Source organism: Sciurus carolinensis, chromosome 6 (genome assembly GCF_902686445.1).
Source record: "Sciurus carolinensis chromosome 6, mSciCar1.2, whole genome shotgun sequence".
Classification (NCBI taxonomy): domain Eukaryota; kingdom Metazoa; phylum Chordata; class Mammalia; order Rodentia; family Sciuridae; genus Sciurus; species Sciurus carolinensis.
This window is the reverse complement of record NC_062218.1, coordinates 151,058,628-151,082,233: the sequence shown is the minus strand read 5'-3', so window position 1 is coordinate 151,082,233 and position 23,606 is coordinate 151,058,628.

The window sequence follows — 23,606 nt, the reverse complement described above, 5'->3', positions numbered from 1 at the left end:
ATCCTCACCAACACCTGTTGTTGCTTGTATTCTTGATAATCGCCATTCTAATTGGGGTGAGATGGAATCTTAGGGTGGTTTTGACTTTGCATTTCTCTTATTACTAGAGATGTTGAACATTTTTCCATATGTTTGTTGATTGCTTGTAGATCTTCTTCTGTGAAGTGTCTATTCATTTCCTTAGCCCATTTGTCGATTGGATTATTTGCATTCTTGGTGTAGAGTTTTTTGAGTTCTTTATAGATTCTGGAGATTAGTGCTCTATCTGAAGTATGATTGGCAAAGATTTTCTCCCACTCTGTAGGCTCTTTCTTCGCATTACTGATAGTTTCCTTTGCTGAGAGAAAACTTTTTAGTTTGAATCTATCCCAGTTATTAATTCTTCCTTTTATTTCTTGTGCTATGGGAGTCCTGTTGAGGAAGTCTGGTCCTAAGCCGACATGTTGAAGCTCTGGACCTACTTTTTCTTCTATAAGATGCAAGGTCTCTGGTCTGATTCCGAGATCCTTAATCCATTTTGAGTTTAGTTTCGTGCATGTTGAGAGATATGGGTTTAGTTTCATTCTGTTGCATATGGATTTCCAATTCTCCCAGCACCATTTGTTGAAGAGACTATCTTTTCTCCATTGCATATTTTTGGCCCCTTTGTCTAGTATGAGAAAATTGTATTTATTTGGGTTTGTGTCCGTGTCCTCTATTCTGTACCATTGATCCACCTTTCTATTTTGGTACCAATACCGTGCCGTTTTTGTTACTATTGCTTTGTAGTAGAGTTGAAGATCTGGTATTGTGATACCCCCTGCTTCACTCTGCCAACGATTACTTTAGCTATTCTGGGTTTTTTATTCTTCCAGATGAATTTCATAATTGCTTGCTCTATTTCTGTAAGGTACATCATTGGGATTTTAATTGGAATTGCATTGAATCTGTATAGCACTTTTGGTAGTATGGCCATTTTGACAATATTAATTCTTCCTATCCAAGAACATGGGAGATCTTTCCATCTTCTAAGGTTTTCTTGAATTTCTTTCTTTAGTGTTCTGTAGTTCTCATTGTAGAGGTCTTTCACCTCTTTTGTGAGATTGATTCCCAAATATTTTATTTTTTTCGAAGCTATTGTGAATGGGGTAGTTTTCCTAATTTCTCTTTCTGAAGATTCATCGCTTATGTATAAAAATGCCTTAGATTATGTGCATTGATCTTATATCCCGCTACTTTACTGAATTCACTAATGAGATCTAAAAGTTTTCTGGTGGAATTTCGTGGTTCCTCTAAGTATACAATCATATCATCAGCAAATAGGGATAGTTTGAGTTCTTCTTTTCCTATTCGTATCGCTGCCTTTCTTCTTGAAGGGTCTTTTCTTGAATTTCAGGAAATCATTTTATTTTACCTTCTGTCCCTCCTCTCTTCCACAGCCGTATCCTTGATTCTCTTCTTTTCTTTTAAGTCTGTTCTTCCTGAGTGACAATTATTCCTAAAACCATAGGAAACATCTAGAGCTGCTTATTTCAGTGACAGATCTCCTGCACCTGACCCCTCTCCTGGGATCTACTTCTGAATATGTGACTCAAATCAACTGAATTTACAATTTAGACTTAAAATGCCCAAAATAGAATTCATTTTTCTCCTTCTTGTTCTTTCTTTTTCTTTCTTTTCTCAATCAATGGCATCATTACTTCAAATCTAGGCAAAAAGAGTACAGTATCCTTAACTTCTGCCTTGTCTCTCATGTAGTAGTATAATCAATTAAAATCTTATTGATTAGCCCCTTATTCTTGTCTCTACTCTAAGTGAATCTGTATTTAAACTACTACCAATCGTTTTATCTGTTGAAATGTTAAAACTATGATAATGCATCCCCTCTCATTTATATTCACATCACTTTTTGCATTCTCTGCCTTCCAATACTAATTTTTAAAATAATTCTCAGATCATGAGTTTCATAACTGCAGTCCTATTCCAACATAAGCAATTTCTTTCAGTACGTTGATAAAACATTGTTTATGAATATTCTCTTGGTGAGAGGCAGAATGATTCTAGGTTTTGTTTGTTTGTTTGTTTTTAGTTTTTGGAGTTCCTACATATTTTGGATTTATAAATATTTGTCAGAGGTATGTTTGCAAGTATTTTCTCCATTCTGCAGATTGTCTCTTTTCTCCATTGCTTGTTCTCTTTGCTGTGTGGAAGTATTTTTTAATTTATTTTTTGTTGTTTGTTCTATTTAGTTATACATGACAGCAGAATGCATTTTGATTCATTGTATTCAAATGGGGTACAACTTTTCATTTCTCTCGTTGTACATTTGTAGAGTCACACCATTCATGTAATCATATGTGCACATAGGGTAATGATGTCTGTCTCATTCCACCATCTTTCCCTTCCCCTTTTCTCTCTCCTCCCCTCATTTCCCTCTACACAATCTAGCATTCCTCCATTCTTCCCTTACCTGTCCCCTCTTTATGTATCAGCATCCACTTATTAGAGAAAACATTTGGCCTTTGTTTTTTTGGGACTGAGTTATAAGCATCTGAGTCCAATGTAATACCATTTGCTTATTGTAGCTTTTGCTTCCTGTATTTTTGAAGTCTTGTCCAAAAACATCTTTGCCTTTTCCAATATCCTGATGTATTTCCTCATATATTTTATTCTAGTAGATTCACTGTTTTGGTCTAACATTTTAGTCTTTAATCCATTTTGACTTAATTTTTTAAACTGGTTTGTAAATTAAGGGCCTAATTTGATCCTTCTGCACATGAATACCCAATATCCCTAGCACCATTTATTGAAAAGACAGTCCTTTTTCCAATGTATTTTCTTAGGACTTTTGTCAAAAATCAATAAGCTGTAAGTATGTGAGTTTGCTTTTAGCATCACTACTATTGTTCCTTTGGTCTGTGTATTTGTTTTTATGGCAATATCTTGCAAATTTGGGTTCTTTTTTCTAGTTCTTTGAAAATGTCACTAGTATTAGGATAGGATTGTATCGAATCTATAGATCATTTTAGCTACTGTTGTGTTTTGGATCTAAAATGCCCCCAAAGCTTCATTTGATAAAGTCTTGGTCCCCAATTCAGTAATATTCAGAGGTCGGGCTTCTGGGAAATGATTCAGTCATGAGGCTCATGAGGTTGCTAACCACATCAATGAATTAATCCACTGGCAAGTTCATAGCTGAATGGTCTATTAGAATGTGGGGCCTCTTTGGAGGAGGTAGGTCACTTTGAAGCTTGTATCTTGTCCCTAGCCCTTTCCTCTACTTCTTTCTGCTTTCTGGAAGTTATGAGGTGAGCATCTTTCCTCTGCTACACCCACCTTCCATGATGTTCTGCTTCACCTCAAGCCCCGACCACAAACTGGAAGCTCCAAAACCATGGGCCATAATAAATCTTTCTTCTTTAAGTTGTTTATCTTAGTATTTTGTCACAGTGATAACAAGTTGACTGACATAGGTTCTATGAATATTTTAACAATAACCTTTTAATCCATGAACGTGAGATCTTTCCATTTTTCTGTTTTTGTTTTCGATTTTCATAAATATTTTTCATTTTACTTATTTTTTACCAGTGTGTCCATTGTAGAGACTTTAACCTCTTCAGTTAAGTTTATTGTTAGGTATTTTATCTTTTGTAGCTATTTAAATGGAATTGCTTTCTTGATATCTCTTTCAGATAATTTGGTATTTGTATATAGCAATGCTACTGACTTTTGTATATTGATTTTGTATTTCAAAACTTGGCTTAATTTGTTTATTAGTTCTAATATTTTATTCTGGTGAAGTCTCTGGGGTTTTCTATATATAAATTTATGCAATTTAATCTACAGTGATAATCTGAATTCTTCTTTTCCAAGTTGAAAATCTTTTATTACTTTCTCTTGTCTGACCATTCTTTTCTGATTGTTCCAGAACTATTTTGAATACAAGTGGTGAAGATTGGCATATTTGTCTTGTTCCAGATCTTAGAGAGCTTTCAGCAGTTTGATATTCAATATATTATTAGCTGTTGTATTATTATAAATGACCTTTGTTATGTTGAGGTATGTTCCTTTGATACCTAATTCATACATCATTGGTATCATCATTGGTGTCCTGGTTTTAATGTTTATCAAATTCCTGCGTCTATTGAGATGATTGCATGGTTTGGGCTCTCACTGGATCAATGTGGTGTATCACAGTTATCAATCTGCTGTCACCTAACAGTTAAGTCTCTTTATGTGCCTGGCTTCCATACTGTTTGAAAGTCAGGGGTGTGTTTTATTAGTCCTTGTATTTTCAGCTCCATTTGTAAGCCTTACTCCAAAATATATTTGAATGAATGCCTTTTGACAGAATGAAAACAATTGATTTAGAATAAAAGATTGGTAACTGTTTAGGAATCATGCCATTAACTTCTCCATGTAACTTTTTTTCTCAATCTTATCCTTGGAATCAAATTTGAAGATCTCCAAATGAATGTGTGTGTGCATGTGTGTGTGTGTGTATTATGTATATGAATGGAAAGTAAGTTAAATTTGGCTCCTACCTAAGTGTCCGTTCTCTTAGATTTTTGTACTCATGAATCATCTCAATTCTTCTGGTTACCGTCCCCCTGGGTTCATGATTAAATTCCTTGGTGGTATGACATCAATGTCTGCTTCTTTTATTGCTAAATATTTAGAAATCTGAAAAGCACACAGTGAACAGTAGTTCTCAGTTTTTATTTTGATTCAACATGTATTTTCACTAATAACTTTTTTGGCAAATATGAAATACTGAAATAAAGTGATTTGAATTTACTCTAACTTTGGCAAAGTTACTTGTATGAGAAAACATTCATTGCTCTTTCAAGAAAAGATCACATGAACTGTATTACCTATCATTTAAATGCTTTTTACAATACAGAGTCAATACTATAGGACTGGCCGTTCAGTAAACTGACTTCTCAAGGGGAGACATGCAGATAGGATAAAATTAAACTTGTAATCCAAGGTCAGTGAGGAACTGGTGAGTGATGTGCATGTTTGTATCTCTTTTTATCTTGTAGCTGCACATCAGTATCACTTTTTTGTGAATTATAATTCTTCAGGCAGAAAAATGTTCCATGTGGTAACTTCAAAGACAACCTGCTAAGAAACCAAGAGAATATTTAATAATGTTCATGAGCAATGAGGCATGAATGATCAAATGAAGATCTTCCCAGTTAGCTATTGATTATTCTATCATGGCAGGTAACTTCAAACACCACACACAGTCTTTTGAACATTACCTTCATCTCTGAATATTTCTATCACTAGAAGAAAATTACTTTTCTTGACCTTCCATAGCAGGTAAATGTGTTTTGTATTATTTATTGATCTTATAATATAATATTCTTGAGTGGATAAATGAGACTCATCAGGTTCAAATAAGTCATAATTGTAGGAACCTTAGAGGTAGCACTTAAATCCTCCTTTATTTAGGAGAAGATGTCCTGTTCTCATAGAAAGGACTTTAAGAAAACCTCTCAGGTTGAAAAAGTTTCTGTTGAAAATGAAGTTTCATTTTATAACCTTTAAGTCATTTAAAGAAGTGCAACTGGACAAATATTCTTTAATATTCAGAAAACTAGTATCTACCTAGTTTTCTAGGCATGACAAAATAAAGTTTAAAATTGACCTTGGAACAAAAGAGTGAAATATGCTATGTTCAATAAACATGATTCAGATGTGATAACAATCTTTGAAGTCAGCAGCAGCCATAAAATAAATAATTTAGTTTGAAATCAAATGGGTCCACAAAAGTACAGTCTACTATCTTCCTCATCAGGTTTGGAAATCATTCCATGGATTTACTGTAGGTATCAATATATTATGAATAAAACTAATTTAAGATTATTTAATTAGAGAGAGGAGATTTCTATATAAGCCCCAAATAATGAAAATGTGATTAAAAATATTCCATAGAGTGCTGAAGGCTTTTGCTCTATGCTGTTTATTTTTCACCTGGGGAATCTGATTATATCCTGTGGATTTTTTCATTGTCTCAAGTGATGGTAAGTAAGCATTGCATGCTGTACATTTGAAACTGTATTTAATGTCTTGTTCCCCACTGTAATTGCCTCATTGGACTCTCGGCTCTGCACTGGTTTCATCTGATATCTGAAGCCAAAGGAAGAAATAGTTACCATTTACTTAGATGCATCTGAAATTTGCTTACTTTTATAGGTGGTCAGTTTTATCTTATTCACTTATCTATTCATTTCATTATTTATTTCATTTTAGCCTCAAAAAAGAGCTAAATGCTATATTTGAAAGTAAAAAGAAAATGCTTTATAAGAGACTGAGAGAACCTTTGCACATATATATTTGGATTGCAGTTTTTGTGGTTCAGAGAAATTAGGATAGTCACTTAGGTAAAATAATAAGTGGAAATAATTTTATTAATTTATTGCCACACCATTTCCATTCTCACAGCATTTTCATGGTATAATAATAATCATTTTTCTATAGATTCTTTTGTACATTAAGATTTACAAATATTTAAAACATATCAACACAATAATTCTTTCTTATTCTGCAGCACTCTCCCTTCTAAAAGCTTCATGTTTCACCATTTCACTCATTTCCATGGCAACCTTGTAAGTCAGATTTCTGGAAACATTAAGTATTACAAAGAAAAATAGGAAATCCAGATGAAGCGTTGGATATTTGCTCACCTAGGTCAATCAGTTACATCTGACATGTGCTCCAGAAATCAATGAGGAGACTCATTCAGGAGCAAAGAGGTAGTCGGTGTTCTCAACTTCTCCAAGGTAACGATACCTTCCATAAAACTAAGGTGTGGGAAAGCATGTTTCCTGCCCCTTTCTTAGCTCCTCTGGTATCCTCAACTACTCTTTCATCCATCAGAAGTCTTTATAAAGGAATGCAGATTCAACATACTCTTACATTTTGTTTGTTAAACACATAAATGGAGTTGAGAATCAACGGGAGATTCATGAATGTTTATACATTATATTTGTTGTTTGCCTACCATGCTTCGTATATTGTTCTGGGCACTGAAAAGGGAGTACTGACAAGAAAAGTAAGTTTTTCTGCTTTCCTGGCAGTTGTGTTTTAGTGAGAGAAGAGAAACAGCATTAAAAAGTAAAAATGGTAAGACCTATGAAGAAAATAATACCAGACTATTTGTTTGCTATTTGATATTGATAAAAAGTGGCATTTCAGAGATTAAGTATACACTGCAAGTAAAATTTTTCCTTGTTTCACAAATCTCTGACACTTGTCAAAAATACCTGCGAGACTCAGTAAACCAGGGAGTCAGCAGTAAAAAAGGACAGTGTATGAGGGAATCTAATGCTGCAGAAATTGGTTGTTCCTATTTGTAATCAGGAAGTCCTACTCTCTACTTTTCCAATCAATGACTCAGTCTGAGTCTCACCTCCCTCAGTAGGTTCAAGCATTTTTTCTTTCCTCTTCCTTTAATTTCTTTCCTACCCATATTGCATGATTATAATTTAGGATCCCCTCTCCTGCCATACAGTTTCTTCTGAATCTAGAAATTGCACTTGCTCTGGTATATCCCTGGAATGCTTTGTCTCCTGCTCCATACTTCAGATGGTTCCTGACATCCATCTCTGTCTCTAGTCTTTGTAAAGCATCTCTTCCTACAGGGTCCATTGACACCCTATATGTATATATCTCATTATTTTTGTTATTGGTACTGTAGTTATCTGTACTTTCTCATAAAAAGAGTGCCGAAAGGATTGTTCAGTATTTACCATAGAATCTACCACTAATAGTTTCTATGGTTACTGATAAATATATGTTCATTGATTAAAGAGAGAGACAAGAGAAATGAATAGCAAAACTTCTTTTTTAAATTATTTATTTATTTTTAAATTTTTTACAGACTGCATTGTACACAAATGGGGTACATCATTTCATTTCTATGGTTGTACATGATGTAGATTTGTAACGACCTTATTGAGATATAATTTGCATGCCTTATGATTTTGTAATTTAAAGTGTACCACTCAATGATTTTTAGAATATCACAGAGTTCTTCAATAATTACCAAAATTGGTCTTAGGATACTTCACACCCCCCACCAAAGAAATTCTGTAACATAACCCCATAACATTTAACTCTCACTCTCTCCCCTGATTCTTCTTCCCTCTCACCCCTAGATAACCACTAATGTACTTTCTAGCTCTACAAATTTGCCTATCCTGAACATTTCATGTAAATGGAATCAGATAACATTCATGTGCACACTTTTGTGGATGTAGGCTTTCCTTTTGCTTGGGTACATACCTAGGGGTCCAATTGCTGGATCAAATGGTTTGTCTCTGTTTCATCATTTGAAGACCTGTCAGATCATTTTCTGAAGTGTCTGCACCACTTTATTTTCCCACCAGCAGTGTACAGGTCTGATTTCTCCATTTTCTCTCCCATTATCTGTCTTTTTGATGTAACTGTTCCAGTGAGTGTATGTGGCATCTCATGGTGGTGTTGATTTACATTTCCCTGACAACTTGATTCTGAGCATTTTTCATGCTTATTGGTCATTTATATATCTTTCTTGTGGCAGTATCTACTCACTCTTTCACCCATTTTTAAACTGAATTACATGATTTTTGTTATTGAGATGCAAGAGCTCTGTGTATCATCCAGATATGATTCCTTTATCTGATGTACAATTTGCAAATATTTTCTCCCATACTTTGGGTTGTTTTTTATTCACTTTTGTGATAGTGTCCCTTGAAGCATAAATGTCTTAAATTTTGAGACTTCAATGGTCTGCATGTTCTTTAGTTGTTCTCCTTTTAGTGTTCCTTCTAAGATACTGATGCCAAATGTAAGAATGTGGAGATTTATGCATGTTTTAATTTTCTCTGAGATTTACATTTCACATTTAAGTCATTATTTCATTTTGAGGAAATTTGGGGTTACACTGTGATATAAGGATCTAACTTTATCCTTTTTATCCTGTACTGGGGGTTGAACCCAGGGCCTAGCATATGTAAAGCAAGCATTCTGCCACTGAGCTACAGCCCAGTTCCAATTTCATTCTTTGGTGTATCCAGTCATCCCAGCACCATTTATTGAGAAGATGATTATTTTCCCATTGCCTTGGCATTTTTGTTGAGGATGATTTGATAGTAAATGTGAAGATTTATTTTTGGATTTTCCACTTCGTTCCTGTCATCTCTGTGTCAGTCCTTAGGCTGTTTGGTTTACTGTAGCTTGGCAGTAAGTCTTGCATTTGCAAAGGGTGACTTTTCCAATTTTTCTTTTTCCTTTCAAGAATATTTTATCTATTTCTGGGTCACCGGAGTTTCCATATAAATTTTAGAATTAACTTGTAAATTTTTACAAAGGAGTTGAAATTTTAATGGAAGTTGCATTTTATTTGTGGTCAATTGAGGACCATTTCCGTATTGATTTGTAAGGGCTGCCACAGCAAAGAACCAGAGACTTGATGGCTTAAACAATGGAAATGTATTTTCTCTTAGATCTGGAGATTAGAAGTGGAAGATAAAGGTTTCATTAGCTTTGATTTCTTCTGAAGTCTCTCTCCTTGGTTTACAGATGGTCATCTTCTCCATGTGTCTCCACATCATTTTCCTCTATAAGTATCTGCATCAAAATTTCTTCTAGGACAACCTTCTATATCATAAATTGGAATAGGTCTACCCTAATGACTCCACGTGAACTCATCTCTCTAAAGACCCTTCTTCTAAACAGAGTCCTTTTGAGGTACTGAGGGTTAGGATTTAACATGTAAATTTCAGGAGGATACATGATTCTGAAAAGGCACAGGTCTTAGCAAACCTCTATCTTTTCCCATCATGTCACTGAGCTTTTAAACCTCGCTAGGTTCCAACTAATTGCTCTATTATTTTCAACAATGCCTTAGTACATAAATTGCTTCACAGACTGATCAACTTTAACCAGGCTTCTTTTGTAAGGTAGTTTTCGAGGTCATTGTTGGAGGGTTTTTCTCTCTCTTGGAGAGCTCTTAGCTATTTCTTTCTTTCTCTGATTCTCTCTGGTAAAGCTAGCTCATCAATGGTCTAATTATATTTCTAATGGTGCTACTGATTTCCTCTTAATGATTTCCTAGAAAAATATCCACTGTTTCTCAGAGCTTTCTTACACATTCCTTTGGCAAAAACTTTGAAGCTCTGTTTTATGGTCTGCCTTTCCTGCTGGGGAAAATTTTTGACCCAGGGCTGCTGGGCTGGGATTAGGGACAATTAATCTCTCTTTGTGACAGTCTTGCAATTGTCTTTTATTTTCTTGACCTGTCTTCCCTGGCATAGATCCTCTGCCCTTGCATCATCCTTAAAAAACAAACAAACAAAAAAAAAAACAGTATTATGCCATATTCTTAAAATGTCTTTCAATTCCACAGACCCTAACCAACTTAGTGAAAAAATAAGAGCCGGTATAGACTAGAGCATCCAAATAAATACTATCTCAAAGCACACCAACTCTCTTTTTTTAACATACAGGGAAGACTAGTGTTCTCAACTGGAACTGCTTTCTTGCTTGTATGCCAGGACAGCTTCTCTGTGGGATGCATGTCAGTGTCATACAAGGGGAAAAAACAAACTAAGCCCACTAATGATGTCACTGCTTCAGCAAACTAACTTATTAACCATTCTCCCTGAAAACTGGCATGGAACAGAGCACCATGGGAGGGAAGGGCTTTTCCAGCCAGCTACTGCTAGGCTAAGTACCAGTGAAGATGGCAGAGCATGGAGGCACCATATGACACCAAGATGCACCTGTGCAGTTGTCACCACTGAACTTCCTGGTGAAATACCTGCCCAGTCCACTGACACTGGATCTTCCCTGCAGCATTTCCCAGTAAACATAATATCTTGCACACCATCTCTAGGGGTCTTCTTTGGACTTTTGGCAACCTATCCAGTTGCCCTAACACAACCTGTTATACCAGGGGTCGGACAACCCTGCAGATGAGCCAGTCAGAGGAAATTGAAAACCCAGTGTTCTTGGTATCCTCTGACCTGCAGTTGTGGGGTGGGTGCTAGATATAAACAAGGAGTCTTGACCTCTCGACTGCAGTCCTTAGAATTTAGTTTCTGCAGCAGATAGCTGGGGGAGGGGAATACAGGATGAGAAATGCTAGCATCTTTTTCCTCCTGGAAATGTACCAGAAGCACCACAACTCTTCACTGGTTGCTGGAGGAGAAGGAGTCTTGTGTTTGGGCAACATTAGAGTATAATGGAGTTTCCATCATGTTAGGCAGGGTTGTTAGACACAGTTAATGCTTTGAATGCTGCAGCCTCTCACTGTGACTACTGGATTTTATTTATTTTCCTGATTAAATGCCCCCTGCCATGCCATTTTCTGAATTCCCTGAGGACCATTGTCAGAGATTTTAAATAAATATTTTTTTAAAATAATTTTTTCTTCAGTTTTCCTGGAGAGCAGATTTGAGGATTTGTACATTCCAGAGGTAGACACTGAGACAACTTTTTCAAATGATCATCAGTCTTATCCTGGTTTATATATGCATCAATATACTGAGAGATTTCTACTTTATTTTCCAGTGGTTAATCCCCAGGACGGGAATGAGCTCAATGTGATGAGAATGATTTGATGCCTGACATCTGTTCTTCAATCTTTTTATTATTTATTTATTTATTTATTTATTTATACTGGAGATTGAACTCAGGGCACTTAACCCTGAGCCGCATCCCCAGTCCTTTTTATATTTTATTTTGAGACAGGCCTTGCTAAGTTGCTGAGGACTTTACTAAGTTGCTAATGCTGGCTCTGAACTTGCCATCCTCCTGCCATAAACTCCTGAGCTGCTGGGATTAGAGGTATGCACCAGTGTAAGTGGTTCTTTTTACTTCTTTTAATGCTTCCTTTGCATAAAACTGAGGAGACTTTCAACCTTCTTGAGCTTCCTAGCAATAATGAGTCTTGCTATGGGTAGCAAACCTTTATTGACATTTTTCTGTATTCTAGGTATCATCCTTTCTGGAATCAGAGAATGCTGATAAAGGCAGATGATTGGACGCAGGTCCTCATCAATAACCCTTGGAAATGGTAACTTGGATACTGGGCATTGCTCAAAAATTTCTAATAAAAACTCTTATTTGAGCTATCTGTTTTTTCCTGCCCCAATATGTGTTACCAGAATTTTCAAATATATAGAAAAGTACAAAGAAAGAAAAGTAAGTTTATATATGTGTGTGTGTGTATATATATATATAAATTCATTTATTATGGCATTTTTATATACATATATATAATCTAAATTCAATGATTATGTGTTATTGTGATTCTTAATATAGTATTCTGAAAATTTTGCTTTGTTTATTTCGCTAGATCTTTCTTTTATTGTAAACAAATGGGATACATGTTGTTTCTCTGTTTGTACATGGCGTAAAGGCATACCATTTGTGTAATCATAAATTTACATAGGGTAATGTTGTTTGATTCATTCTGCCATTTTTTCCCTTCCCCCCACCCTACCACCCCTCCCCTCCCTCTATACAGTCCTTCCTTCCTCCATTCCTGCCCCCCTCCCTAAACCCAACTCCAACCCCAACACTAACCCCTCCCACCACCCATTATGTGTCATCATCCACTTATTAGCAATATCATTCTTCCTTTGGTTTTTTGAGATTGGTTTATCTCACTTAGCATGATATTCTCCAGTTTCATCCATTTGCCTGCAAATGCCATAATTTTATCATTCTTTATGGCTGAGTAATATTCCATTGTATATATATATACCACATTTTCTTTATCCATTCATCCATTGAAGGACATCTAGGTTGGTTCCACAATCTGGCTATTGTGAACTGAGCAGCTATGAACATTGATGTGGCTGTATCTCTGTAATATGCTGATTTTAAGTCCTTTGGGTATAGGCCAAGGAGTGGGATAGCTGGGTCAAATGGTGGTTCCATTCCAAGTTTTCTAAGGAGTCTCCATACTGCTTTCCAGAGTGGCTGCACTAATTTGCAGCCCCACCAGCAATGTATCAGTGTACCTTTCTCCCCACATCCTCGCCAACACCTGTTGTTGCTTGTATTCTTGATAATCGCCATTCTAATTGGGGTGAGATGGAATCTTAGGGTGGTTTTGATTTGCATTTCTCTTATTACTAGAGATGTTGAGCATTTTTCCATATGTTTGTTGATTGCTTGTAGATCTTCTTCTGTGAAGTGTCTGTTCATTTCCTTAGCCCATTTGTCAGTTGGATTATTTACATTCTTGGTGTAGAGTTTTTTGAGTTCTTTATAGATTCTGGAGATTAGTGCTCTATCTGAAGTATGATTGGCAAAGATTTTCTCCCACTCTGTAGGCTCTTTCTTTGCATTGCTGATAGTTTCCTTTGCTGAGAGAAAGCTTTTTAGTTTGAATCTATCCCAGTTATTAATTCTTGCTTTTATTTCTTGTGCTATGGAGTCCTGTTGAGGAAGTCTGGTCCTAAGCCGACATGTTGAAGCTCTGGACCTACTTTTTCTTCTATAAGATGCAAGGTCTCTGGTCTGATTCCAAGGTCCTTGATCCATTTTGAGTTGAGTTTTGTGCAGGGTGAGAGATAGGGGTTTAGTTTCATTCTGTTGCATATGGATTTCCAGTTTTCCCAGCACCATTTGTTGAAGAGGCTATCTTTTCTCCATTGCATATTTTTGGCCCCTTTGTCTAGTATGAGAAAATTGTATTTATTTGGGTTTGTGTCCGTGTCCTCTATTCTGTACCATTGATCCACCTTTCTATTTTGGTACCAATACCATGCCGTTTTTGTTACTATTGCTTTGAAGTAGAGTTGAAGATCTGGTATTGCGATACCCCCTGCTTCACTCTTTCTGCCAAGAATTGCTTTAGCTATTCTGGGTTTTTTATTCTTCCAGATGAATTTCATAATTTCTTGCTCTATTTCTGTAAGGTACATCATTGGGATTTTAATTGGAATTGCATTGAATCTGTATAGCACTTTTGGTAGTATGGCCATTTTGACAATATTAATTCTGCCTATCCAGGAACATGGGAGATCTTTCCATCTTCTAAGGTTTTCTTGAATTTCTTTCTTTAGTGTTCTGTAGTTCTCATTGTAGAGGTCTTTCACCTCTTTTGTGAGATTGATTCCCAAATATTTTATTTTTTTCAAAGCTATTGTTAATGGGATAGTTTTCCTAATTTCTCTTTCTGAAGATTCATTGCTTATGTATAAAAAGGCCTTAGATTTATGTGCATTGATCTTATATCCCGCTACTTTACTGAATTCACTTATGAGATCTAAAAGTTTTCTGGTGGAATTTCCTGGTTCCTCTAAGTATACAATCATATCATCAGCAAATAGGGATAGTTTGAGTTCTTCTTTTCCTATTCGTATCCTTTTAATATCTTTGGTCTGTCTAATTGCTCTGGCTAGAGTATCAAGGACTATATTGAATAGAAGTGGTGAAAGAGGGCATCCCTGCCTTGTTCCAGTTTTTAGAGGGAATGCTTTCAGTTTTTCACCATTTAGAATGATATTAGCCATGGGCTTAGCGTAGATTGCCTTTACAATGTTAAGGAATGTTCCCACTATCCCTATTTTTTCTAGTGTTTTGAGCATGAAGGGGTGCTGTATATTATCAAATGCTTTTTCTGCATCTATCGAAATATTCATGTGATTCTTGACTTTAAGTCTATTGATATGGTGAATGACATTTATTGATTTCCTGATGTTGAACCAACCTTGCATCCCTGGATGAAACCCACTTGATCATGGTGCACTATCTTTTTAATATGTTTTTGTATGCGATTTGCTAAAATTTTGTTTAGAATTTTTGCGTCGATGTTCATTAAGGATATTGGTCTGAAATTTTCTTTCCTCGATGTGTCTCTGTCTGGTTTAGGAATCAGGGTAATATCGGCTTCATAGAATGAGTTTGGGAGAGTTCCCTCCTCTTCTATTTTCTGGAATACTTTGAGAAGTATTGGAATGAGCTCTTCTTTAAAAGTTTTGTAGAACTCGGCTGAGAACCCATCTGGTCCTGGACTTTTCTTTGTTGGTAGGCTTTTGATGCCTTCTTCTATTTCATTACTTGAAATTGGTCTATTTAGAGTTGAGTTTTGTGTAGGGTGAGAGATAGGGGTTTAATTTCATTCTATTGCATATGGTTTTCCAGTTTTCCCAGCACCATTTGTTGAAGAGGCTATCTTTTCTCCATTGCATATTGTTGGAACCTTTGTCTAGTATGAGAAAATTGTATTTATTTGGGTTTGTGTCTGTGTCCTCTATTCTGTACCATTGATCTACCTGTCTATTTTGGTACCAATACCATGCCGTTTTTGTTACTATTGCTTTGTAGTAGAGTTGAAGATCTGGTATTGCGATACCCCCTGCTTCGCTCTTGCTACTGAGGATTGCTTTAGCTATTCTAGGTTTTTTATTCTTCCAGATGAATTTCATAATTGCTTGCTCTATTTCTGCAAGGTACATCATTGGGATTTTAATTGGAATTGCATTGAATCTATATAGCACTTTAGGTAGTATAGCCATTTTGACGATATTAATTCTGCCTATCCAGGAACATGGGAGATCGTTCCATCTTCTAAGGTTTTCTTGAATTTCTTTCTTTAGTGTTCTGTAGTTCTCATTGTAGAGGTCTTTCACCTCTTTTGTGAGATTGATTCCCAAGTATTTTATTTTTTTCGATGCTATTGTGAATGGGGTAGTTTTCCTAATTTCTCTTTCTGAAGATTCATCACTTATGTATAAAAATGCATTGGATTTATGAGAATTGATCTTGTAACCTGCTACTTTACTGAATTCACTTATGAGTTCTAAAAGTTTTCTGGTGGAATTTCCAGGTTCCTCTAAATATATAATCATGTCATCAGCGAACAGGGATAGTTTGAGTTCTTCTTTTCCTATTCGTATCCCCTTAATTTCTTTGGTTTGTCTGATTGCTCTGGCTAGAGTCTCAAGGACGATGTTGAATAGAAGCGGTGAAAGAGGGCATCCCTGCCTTGTTCCAGTTTTTAGGGGGAACGCTTTCAGTTTTTCACCATTTAGAATGATATTAGCCATGGGCTTAGCGTAGATTGCCTTTATAATGTTTAGGAATGTTCCCACTACCCCAATTTTTTCTAGTGTTTTGAGCATGAAGGGATGCTGTATTTTATCAAATGCTTTTTCTGCATCTATTGAAATAATCATGTGATTCTTAACTATAAGTCTGTTGATATGGTGAATGACATTTATTGATTTCCGAATGTTGAACCAACCTTGCATCCCTGGGATAAAACCCACTTGATTGTGGTGCACTATCTTTTTAATATATTGCATCTTATAGAAGAAAAAGTAGGTCCAAATCTTCAACTTGTTGGCTTAGGATCAGACTTCCTTAACAGGACTCCCATAGCACAAGAAATAAAAGCAAGAATCAACAACTGGGATAGATTCAAACTTAAAAGCTTTCTCTCAGCAAAGGAAACTATCAGAAATGTGAAGAGAGAGCCCACAGAGTGGGAGAATATCTTTGCCAACCATACCTCAGATAAAGCGCTAATTTCCAGAATCTATAAAGAACTCAAAAAACTCTACACGAAGAATACAAATAATCCAATCAACAAATGGGCTAAGGAAATGAACAGACACTTCACAGAAGAAGATGTACAAGTAATCACCAGATATATGAAAAAATGTTCAACATCCCTAGTAATAAGGGAAATGCAAATCAAAACTACCCTAAGATTTCATCTCACCCCAATTAGATTGGCGATTATCAAGAATACAAGCAACAATAGGTGTTGGCGAGGATGTGGTGAAAAAGGAACACTCATACATTGCTGGTGGGGTTGCAAATTAGTGCAGCCACTCTGGAAAGCAGTGTGGACATTCCTCAGAAAGCTTGGAATGGAAACACCATTTGACCCAGCTATCCCACTCCTTGGCCTATACCCAAAGGACTTAAAATCAGCATACTACAGAGATACAGCCACATCAATGTTCATTGCTGCTCAATTCACCATAGCCAGATTGTGGAACCAACCTAGATGCCCTTCAGTTGATGAATGGATAAAGAAACTGTGGCATATTTATACAATGGAATATTACTCTGCAATGAAGAATGATAAAATGATGGCATTTGTAGGCAAATGGTCGAAATTGGAGAATATCATGCTAAGTGAGATAAGCCAATCTCAAAAAACTAAAGGACAAATGATCTCGCTGATAAGCAGATGAGGACATATAATGGGGGGCGGGAGGGGCTAGCATTAGGTTTAGGGTTAAGTTTAGAGTTAGGCTAAGGAGAGTGGTAAGAATGAAGGAAAGAAGGACTGTGTAGAGGGAAAAGAGGGGTGGGAGGGGTGTGGGGGAGGGGAAAAATAAAATAAACATCATTACCCTATGTAAAAGTAAAAAAAAATAAAATAAAAAAAAAAAAAAGAAATTGGTCTATTTAAATTGTGTATGTCCTCCTGGTTCAGTTTAGGCAATTCATATGTCTCTAGAAACCTGTTGATCTCTTCGAAATTTTCTATTTTGTTGGAATATAGATTTTCAAAATAGCTTCTAATTATGTTTTGTATTTCAGTCGCGTCTGTTGTGATATTTCCTTGTTCATTCTGAATTTTAGTGATTTGGGTTTTCTCTCGTCTTCTCTTTGTTAGTGTGGCTAAAGGTTTATCAATTTTGTTTATTTTTTCGAAGAACCAACTTTTTATTTTGTCAATTTTTTGTATTGTTTCTTTTGTTTCAATTTCGTTGATTTCAGCTCTCAGTTTAACTATTTCCTGTCTTCTACTACTTTTGGTGTTGGTCTGTTCTTCTTTTTCTAGGGCTTTGAGCTGTAGTGTTAGGTCATTTATTTTTTGAGTTTTACTTCTTTTATTAAATGCGCTCCATGAAATAAATTTTCCTCTACGTACTGCTTTCATAGTGTCCCAGAGATTTTGATATGATGTTTCTTTGTTCTCGTTTACCTCTAAGAATTTTTTAATTTCCTTCCTAATATCTTCTGTTATCCATTCATCATATAGTAGCATATTGTTTAATCTCCAGGTGTTGGAGTAGTTTCTGTTTTTTACTCTTTCATTAATTTGTAACTTCAATCCATTATGATCTGATAGAATACAAGGTAGTGTCTCTATCTTCTTGTATTTGCTGACATTAGCTTTGTGGCATAATATATGGTCTATTTTAGAGAAGGATCCATGTGCTGCTGAGAAGAAAGTGTATTCACTCTTGGTTGGATGGTATATTCTATAAATGTCGTCTGTTAAGTCTAAATTATTGATTGTGTTATTGAGATCTATGGTTTCTTTGTTCAATTTTTGTTTGGAAGATCTGTCCAGTGGTGAAAGAGGCGTGTTAAAATCACCTAGTATTATTGTGTTATGGTCTATTTGGTTTCTAAAATTGAGAAGGATTTGTTTCACATACATGGATGAGCCACTGTTTGGGGCATAGATGTTTATGATTGTTATATCTTGCTGATTTATGCTTCCCTTAAGCAGTATGAAATGTCCTTGTTTATCCCTTCTGACTAACATTGGCTTGAAGTCCACATTATCTGAAATGAGGATGGATACTCCAGCTTTTTTGCTGAGTCCATGTGCATGGTATGTTTTTCCCCATCCTTTCACCTTTAGTCTATGGGTATCTCTTTCTATGAGGTGAGTCTCTTGCAGGCAACGTATTGTTGGATCTTTCTTTTTAATCCAATCTGCCAGTCTATGTCTTTTGATTGATGAATTCAGGCCATTAACATTCAGGGTTATTATTGAGATATGATTTGTATTCCCGGTCATTTGGTTCATATTTAAAATTTTTGACACATCTTGGTTCCTCCTTTATTTGACAGTTCCTTTAGTATAATTCCTCCGTTTGCTGATTTGCTTCCTTGTTTTTTATCTCTTCCTCATGAAATATTTTGCTGAGAATGTTCTGTAATGCTGGCTTTCTTTTTGTAAATTCTTTTAGCTTTTGTTTATCATGGAATGATTTTATTTCATCGTCAAATTTGAAGGTAAGTTTTGCTGGGTATAAGATTCTTGGTTGGCATCCATTTTCTTTCAGAGCTTGAAAAATGTTGTTCCAGGCCCTTCTAGCTTTTAGGGTCTGGATTGAAAAATCTGCTGATATCCGTATTGGCTTCCCCCTGAATGTAATTTGGTTCTTTTCTCTCACAGCCTTTAAAATTCTGTCTTTATTTTGTATGTTCGGTATTTTCATTATAATGTGCCTTGGTGTGGGTCTGTTGTAATTTTGTGTATTTGGAGTCCTATAAGCCTCTTGGACTTGATTTTCCATTTCATTCTTCAGATTTGGGAAATTTTCTGATATTATTTCTTCAAATAGATTGTTCATTCCTTTGGTTTGTTTCTCTAAGCCTTCCTCAATCCCAATAATTCTCAAATTTGGCCTTTTCATGATATCCCATAATTCTTGGAGATTCTGTTCATGATTTCTCACCATCTTCTCTGTTTGTTCAACTTTGTTTTCGAGGTTAAATATTTTGTCTTCAATATCTGAAGTTCTGTCTTCCAGCTGTTCTATCCTATTGGTTATGCTTTCTATGGAGTTCTTAATTTGGTTTATTGTTTCCTTCATTTCAAGGATTTCTGTTTGGTTTTTTTTTCAATATCTCTAACTCTTTATTGAAATGATCTTTTGCTTCCTGAATTTGCTCTGTTAACTGTCGATTGGTGCGATCATTCAATGCCTGCATTTGCTCTTTCATCTCATCGTTTGCTTCCCTAATCATTTTAATTATGTACATTCTGAACTCCCTTTCTGTCATTTCTTCTGCCATGCTGTCGTTGGATTTTATTGATGTAACATCTAGATTTGTTTGGGGCATTTTCTTCCCTTGTTTTCTCATATTGTTCAGGAATCAGTGGGTCATTAAGATATTGCAGATTTCTTCTATCGACTTATAATGTCCCTGAAGATTGCTAGTATATCCCCTCTTATCCTTCAGTAGCCTGAAGTCTTGGAGGAGGTTGATAATGCAGAGCTCCAGGAAGAAGCTGCCTCTCTAGGGGTGGTGACCCTTAGGTGGGGTATATTCCCTGCTAGTGGGCAGAGGTGCCTCCACTTGTTGACCAATGGTCATCCAATGGGGAACTAGACTGCGGGCTGAGGCAAGGCCTGTTTGTGCCTTTGTCTCTGGTTTTACCGTCCCTGTGGGAAAACCTCACCCGGCAGGGAAGACTCACCCGGTGGGGAGGTCCCGCTGGTCAGTTCCCCTCCTAGAGGTTCCCCTCAATCTACAACTACCGCCTGGGCTGGGCTGTCTTCCTCTGCAACGTTCCCAGGGGCCCGGACCTACCTCCTGTGCCTGGGAGCCTCACCCTTCGCAGGCGAGTCTCCTTAGGCTGCCTCTCCCAGAGAATCTGCCCGCAGTCCTGGAAACTTCGCTCTGCCCCTAGGCGTGTCTCTGTGCGGCTCTTCCAGCAAGAAGCCACCTAGCTCCTGGGACCCTGCTCTGCACCTAATCGCCTGGCTATGCGGCCCCTCCTCTGAGCCGCCACCTGGAGCCCCATACAATAGCTCCGATACCCAGAGACCCGCCACACACCTCCTCCTCTGGACAGCGGCCCAGTTTCCAATGCAGTCACTAGGAGTCCAAACAACTCACTTCGGGTCTCCTCTTCCCGCCAACCACCCGTAGCCCTAGGCAGTCACTCCAAGTCCAAGTGACCTGCCCTGTTCCTCCTCCTCCTCCTCGGGGTAGCCCCCCGGGTGTTCAGGAGCGGTGGCTCCGAGACCAAGTGACCCACTGCGCTCCTCCTCCAGGCAGGCCACCGGTGTTCAGGAGCGGTCACTTTTAGTCCAACCAACTCACCACTCACCTCCTCCTCTGGCAACTGCCTGTGGCTCTGATGCAGTCAGTCCTAGACCAAGCGTCCCACCGCTCTCCTCCTCCAGGCAGGCCACCGGTGTTCTGGAGCAGTCATTCTGAGTTCAAACAGCTCGCCACGCAGCTCCTCCTCTGGCAACCGCCTGTGGCTCTGATGCAGTCACTCCTAGACCAAGCGACCCGCCGGGCTTCTCCTCTTCCTCCGGGCAACCCCCCGGTGTTCAGAAGCGGTTGTTCTGCGTCCACACAGCTCGCCACGCAGCTCCTCCTCAGGCAGCCGCCCGGAGCCCCAGTGGTTGCTCCGAGTCCAAGCGCTATGCTGAGTCGCCTCCTCTACGATGATCCCAGTTGTCCATGTTTACCCCTCCTGTGGGGGGAGGGGCATCTCGCCGAGCAACTCTACTTCACAAAGTTCCCTGCGTTCCGGGGCTACTGCCCCATCCGGGTCGCCTCCCCAATGGGAGAGACTCACCCGGCGGCTTTGAGTTGGTCCCAAGTCTCTCACTATCTCCTCTTTTGAATCCTGCATCCTGGAGCAGCGTGAAATGCAGCCGCCCTCTAGTCCGCCATCTTGGCCCGCCTATTTTGCTAGATCTTTAGATAGTAAATTTTATATTTTAAATCCTTCATCCATAAATTTTTTAGTGTTCATCTTGTAAGTTGTTACTAGGTCTCAGTGTCCCAAACTGTTACAATTTTAATTTCTATCAGGAAGAAAATTTCCTTATCTCCATGTACTTTATTTCCTAAGAAAGTGGTACTCTTAAAGATTTGTAACAAATACAGTACTTGAGTTCTCCATCAATACCTGAGAACTCTGAATTTGTGTACAAAATTCATGAAAACTTACAGTAATACTGAAAAATATTAAAATACATATGCAAGACTCAGGTCATTTCCAATGAAACTGCTACATTTTAACAAATTGACTTAAGAGGTGTTTTTTTAGCATTTGATTAATGACTTATTAAAATCATGAAATAAACTACTGAGTTTTTAACAGTAAACACATTTTAAATGTTAAGTATCATGAATTTAAACAATAAAGTTAATAAAGTTAATTTAGTTCAAGAAACAGTGAGACTTTTATTAGCTTACTGAAAATTACATTTTCCCCCATGAGTGAATTTAAATGAGTTTCATTGGGTGTTAAGCCATTAATCAACCTTTTATTTGTATTTAGAAACAATTGGCATTGTTCAGGTAACCTTTCTCTAAATCACGTGGCTTCTTCATGTTTGCTTTCTGTTTTAGCTCATAGCCACCAACACCGTGAACAGAGAATTTGAGTTTGATCTGCTATTTCCCTAACGAGATTTTATTTGATTTCTTAGCCCTAGCTTTCCTTTAAACTTCAGACACCCACATCTGATGGAAACTGGTCCTTTTTATTTCTATCACGGCCCATAAAAATCAATCCCTGTCACTGTCAAAATATGACCATGTCTTGCTTGCTCTAATTTCAGTGTTGAGAGGACTGTGCTTTTGTCTGTCGGGTGAAATTTGTGAAGTTGCAGATAACAGGGGCCAAGAATGACACTGAATGAAGATGCAAACACAGAAAGGCAGAAGAACTCTTCTTCATGATTTGTCCACCTTTGACAGGACAGGCTTTTGTATTCAGTTAGCTCACAATTATGATTTTTCTGTTTCAACAATTAAAAAGTTGTTAACAGCCTCAGTTGGTAGAAGAGGTGAGGAGGGTTGTTTAATCTCAGTACGTGTTAGGAAATAAACCAAGGAATTAGTTAGCTATGCTATAGTTTGGATTTTGAATGTTTACCCAGCTTGTGGTACTGTTTGGAGGTAGTGGAACTAGTAAGACATGGGGCCTATTGAGTCCTCAAAAGGGATTGTGTCCTCTAAGGGAACTGTGAGACCCTGGCTTATCCCTCTTCCTCTTTTGCTTGCAGGCCATGAGGTGAATGACTGTCCCACCACGTTTCTTATCCTGATGTACTGCTTTGCCACTGGTCCCAAAGCAATCTTAATCATGGACTGATATATCCAAAACTATGAGCCAAGATAAACTAACATTTCCTTGTTTAAATTCTTTATCTCAAGCATTTTGTTATAGTAGTGAAAGGTTGATTAACACATGCTACTTTCACTAATTTTTGTTCAACTAAGCATTACCTGATTCTACTTTATTTGGTCACTCAACAAGTGGTTTTTGTGAAAGTTATTCTTGGTCTACTGCCACTCACCACTCCCATGCTGGACTTCCTCCTTCCTTCTCCCTGGAATGGCTCAGAATTGGCAATGTTGATAATAGAAAAAGAATGTACTCCAAATATATGATTACATTGAACATGGATCAATATTTCAAATTACTTACTTATAATTCAGGAGATGGCAGTCCATTTTAGTCATTTGTTTCTTTTGCTGTTATGACCAAAAGAATTCACAAGAACAATTTTAGAGGAGGAGAAGTTTATAAGGCTCATAGTTTCAGAGGTCTCAGTCAATAGATGACTGACCCCATTCCTCATGCGGAACATCATGGTAAAAGTGTGTGGCGGAGGAAAGCAGCTCAGGGCATGGTATGGTACTAAGAAGTAGAGAGAGAGAGAGAGAGAGAGAGAGAGACTCTCACCTCATCACAGACAGAATATAAATTCCAAAGGTACACTCCCAAGGACTCACCTCTTCCAGCCACACCTACCTGCCTACATTCACTGGGTTAAACCCTATCAGGGAATTAATGCACTGATTAGGTTAAGAATCTGTTAATCGCCTCTAAACTTTTTAGCATTGTCGTACATAAGCTTTTGGGGGATACCTCACAT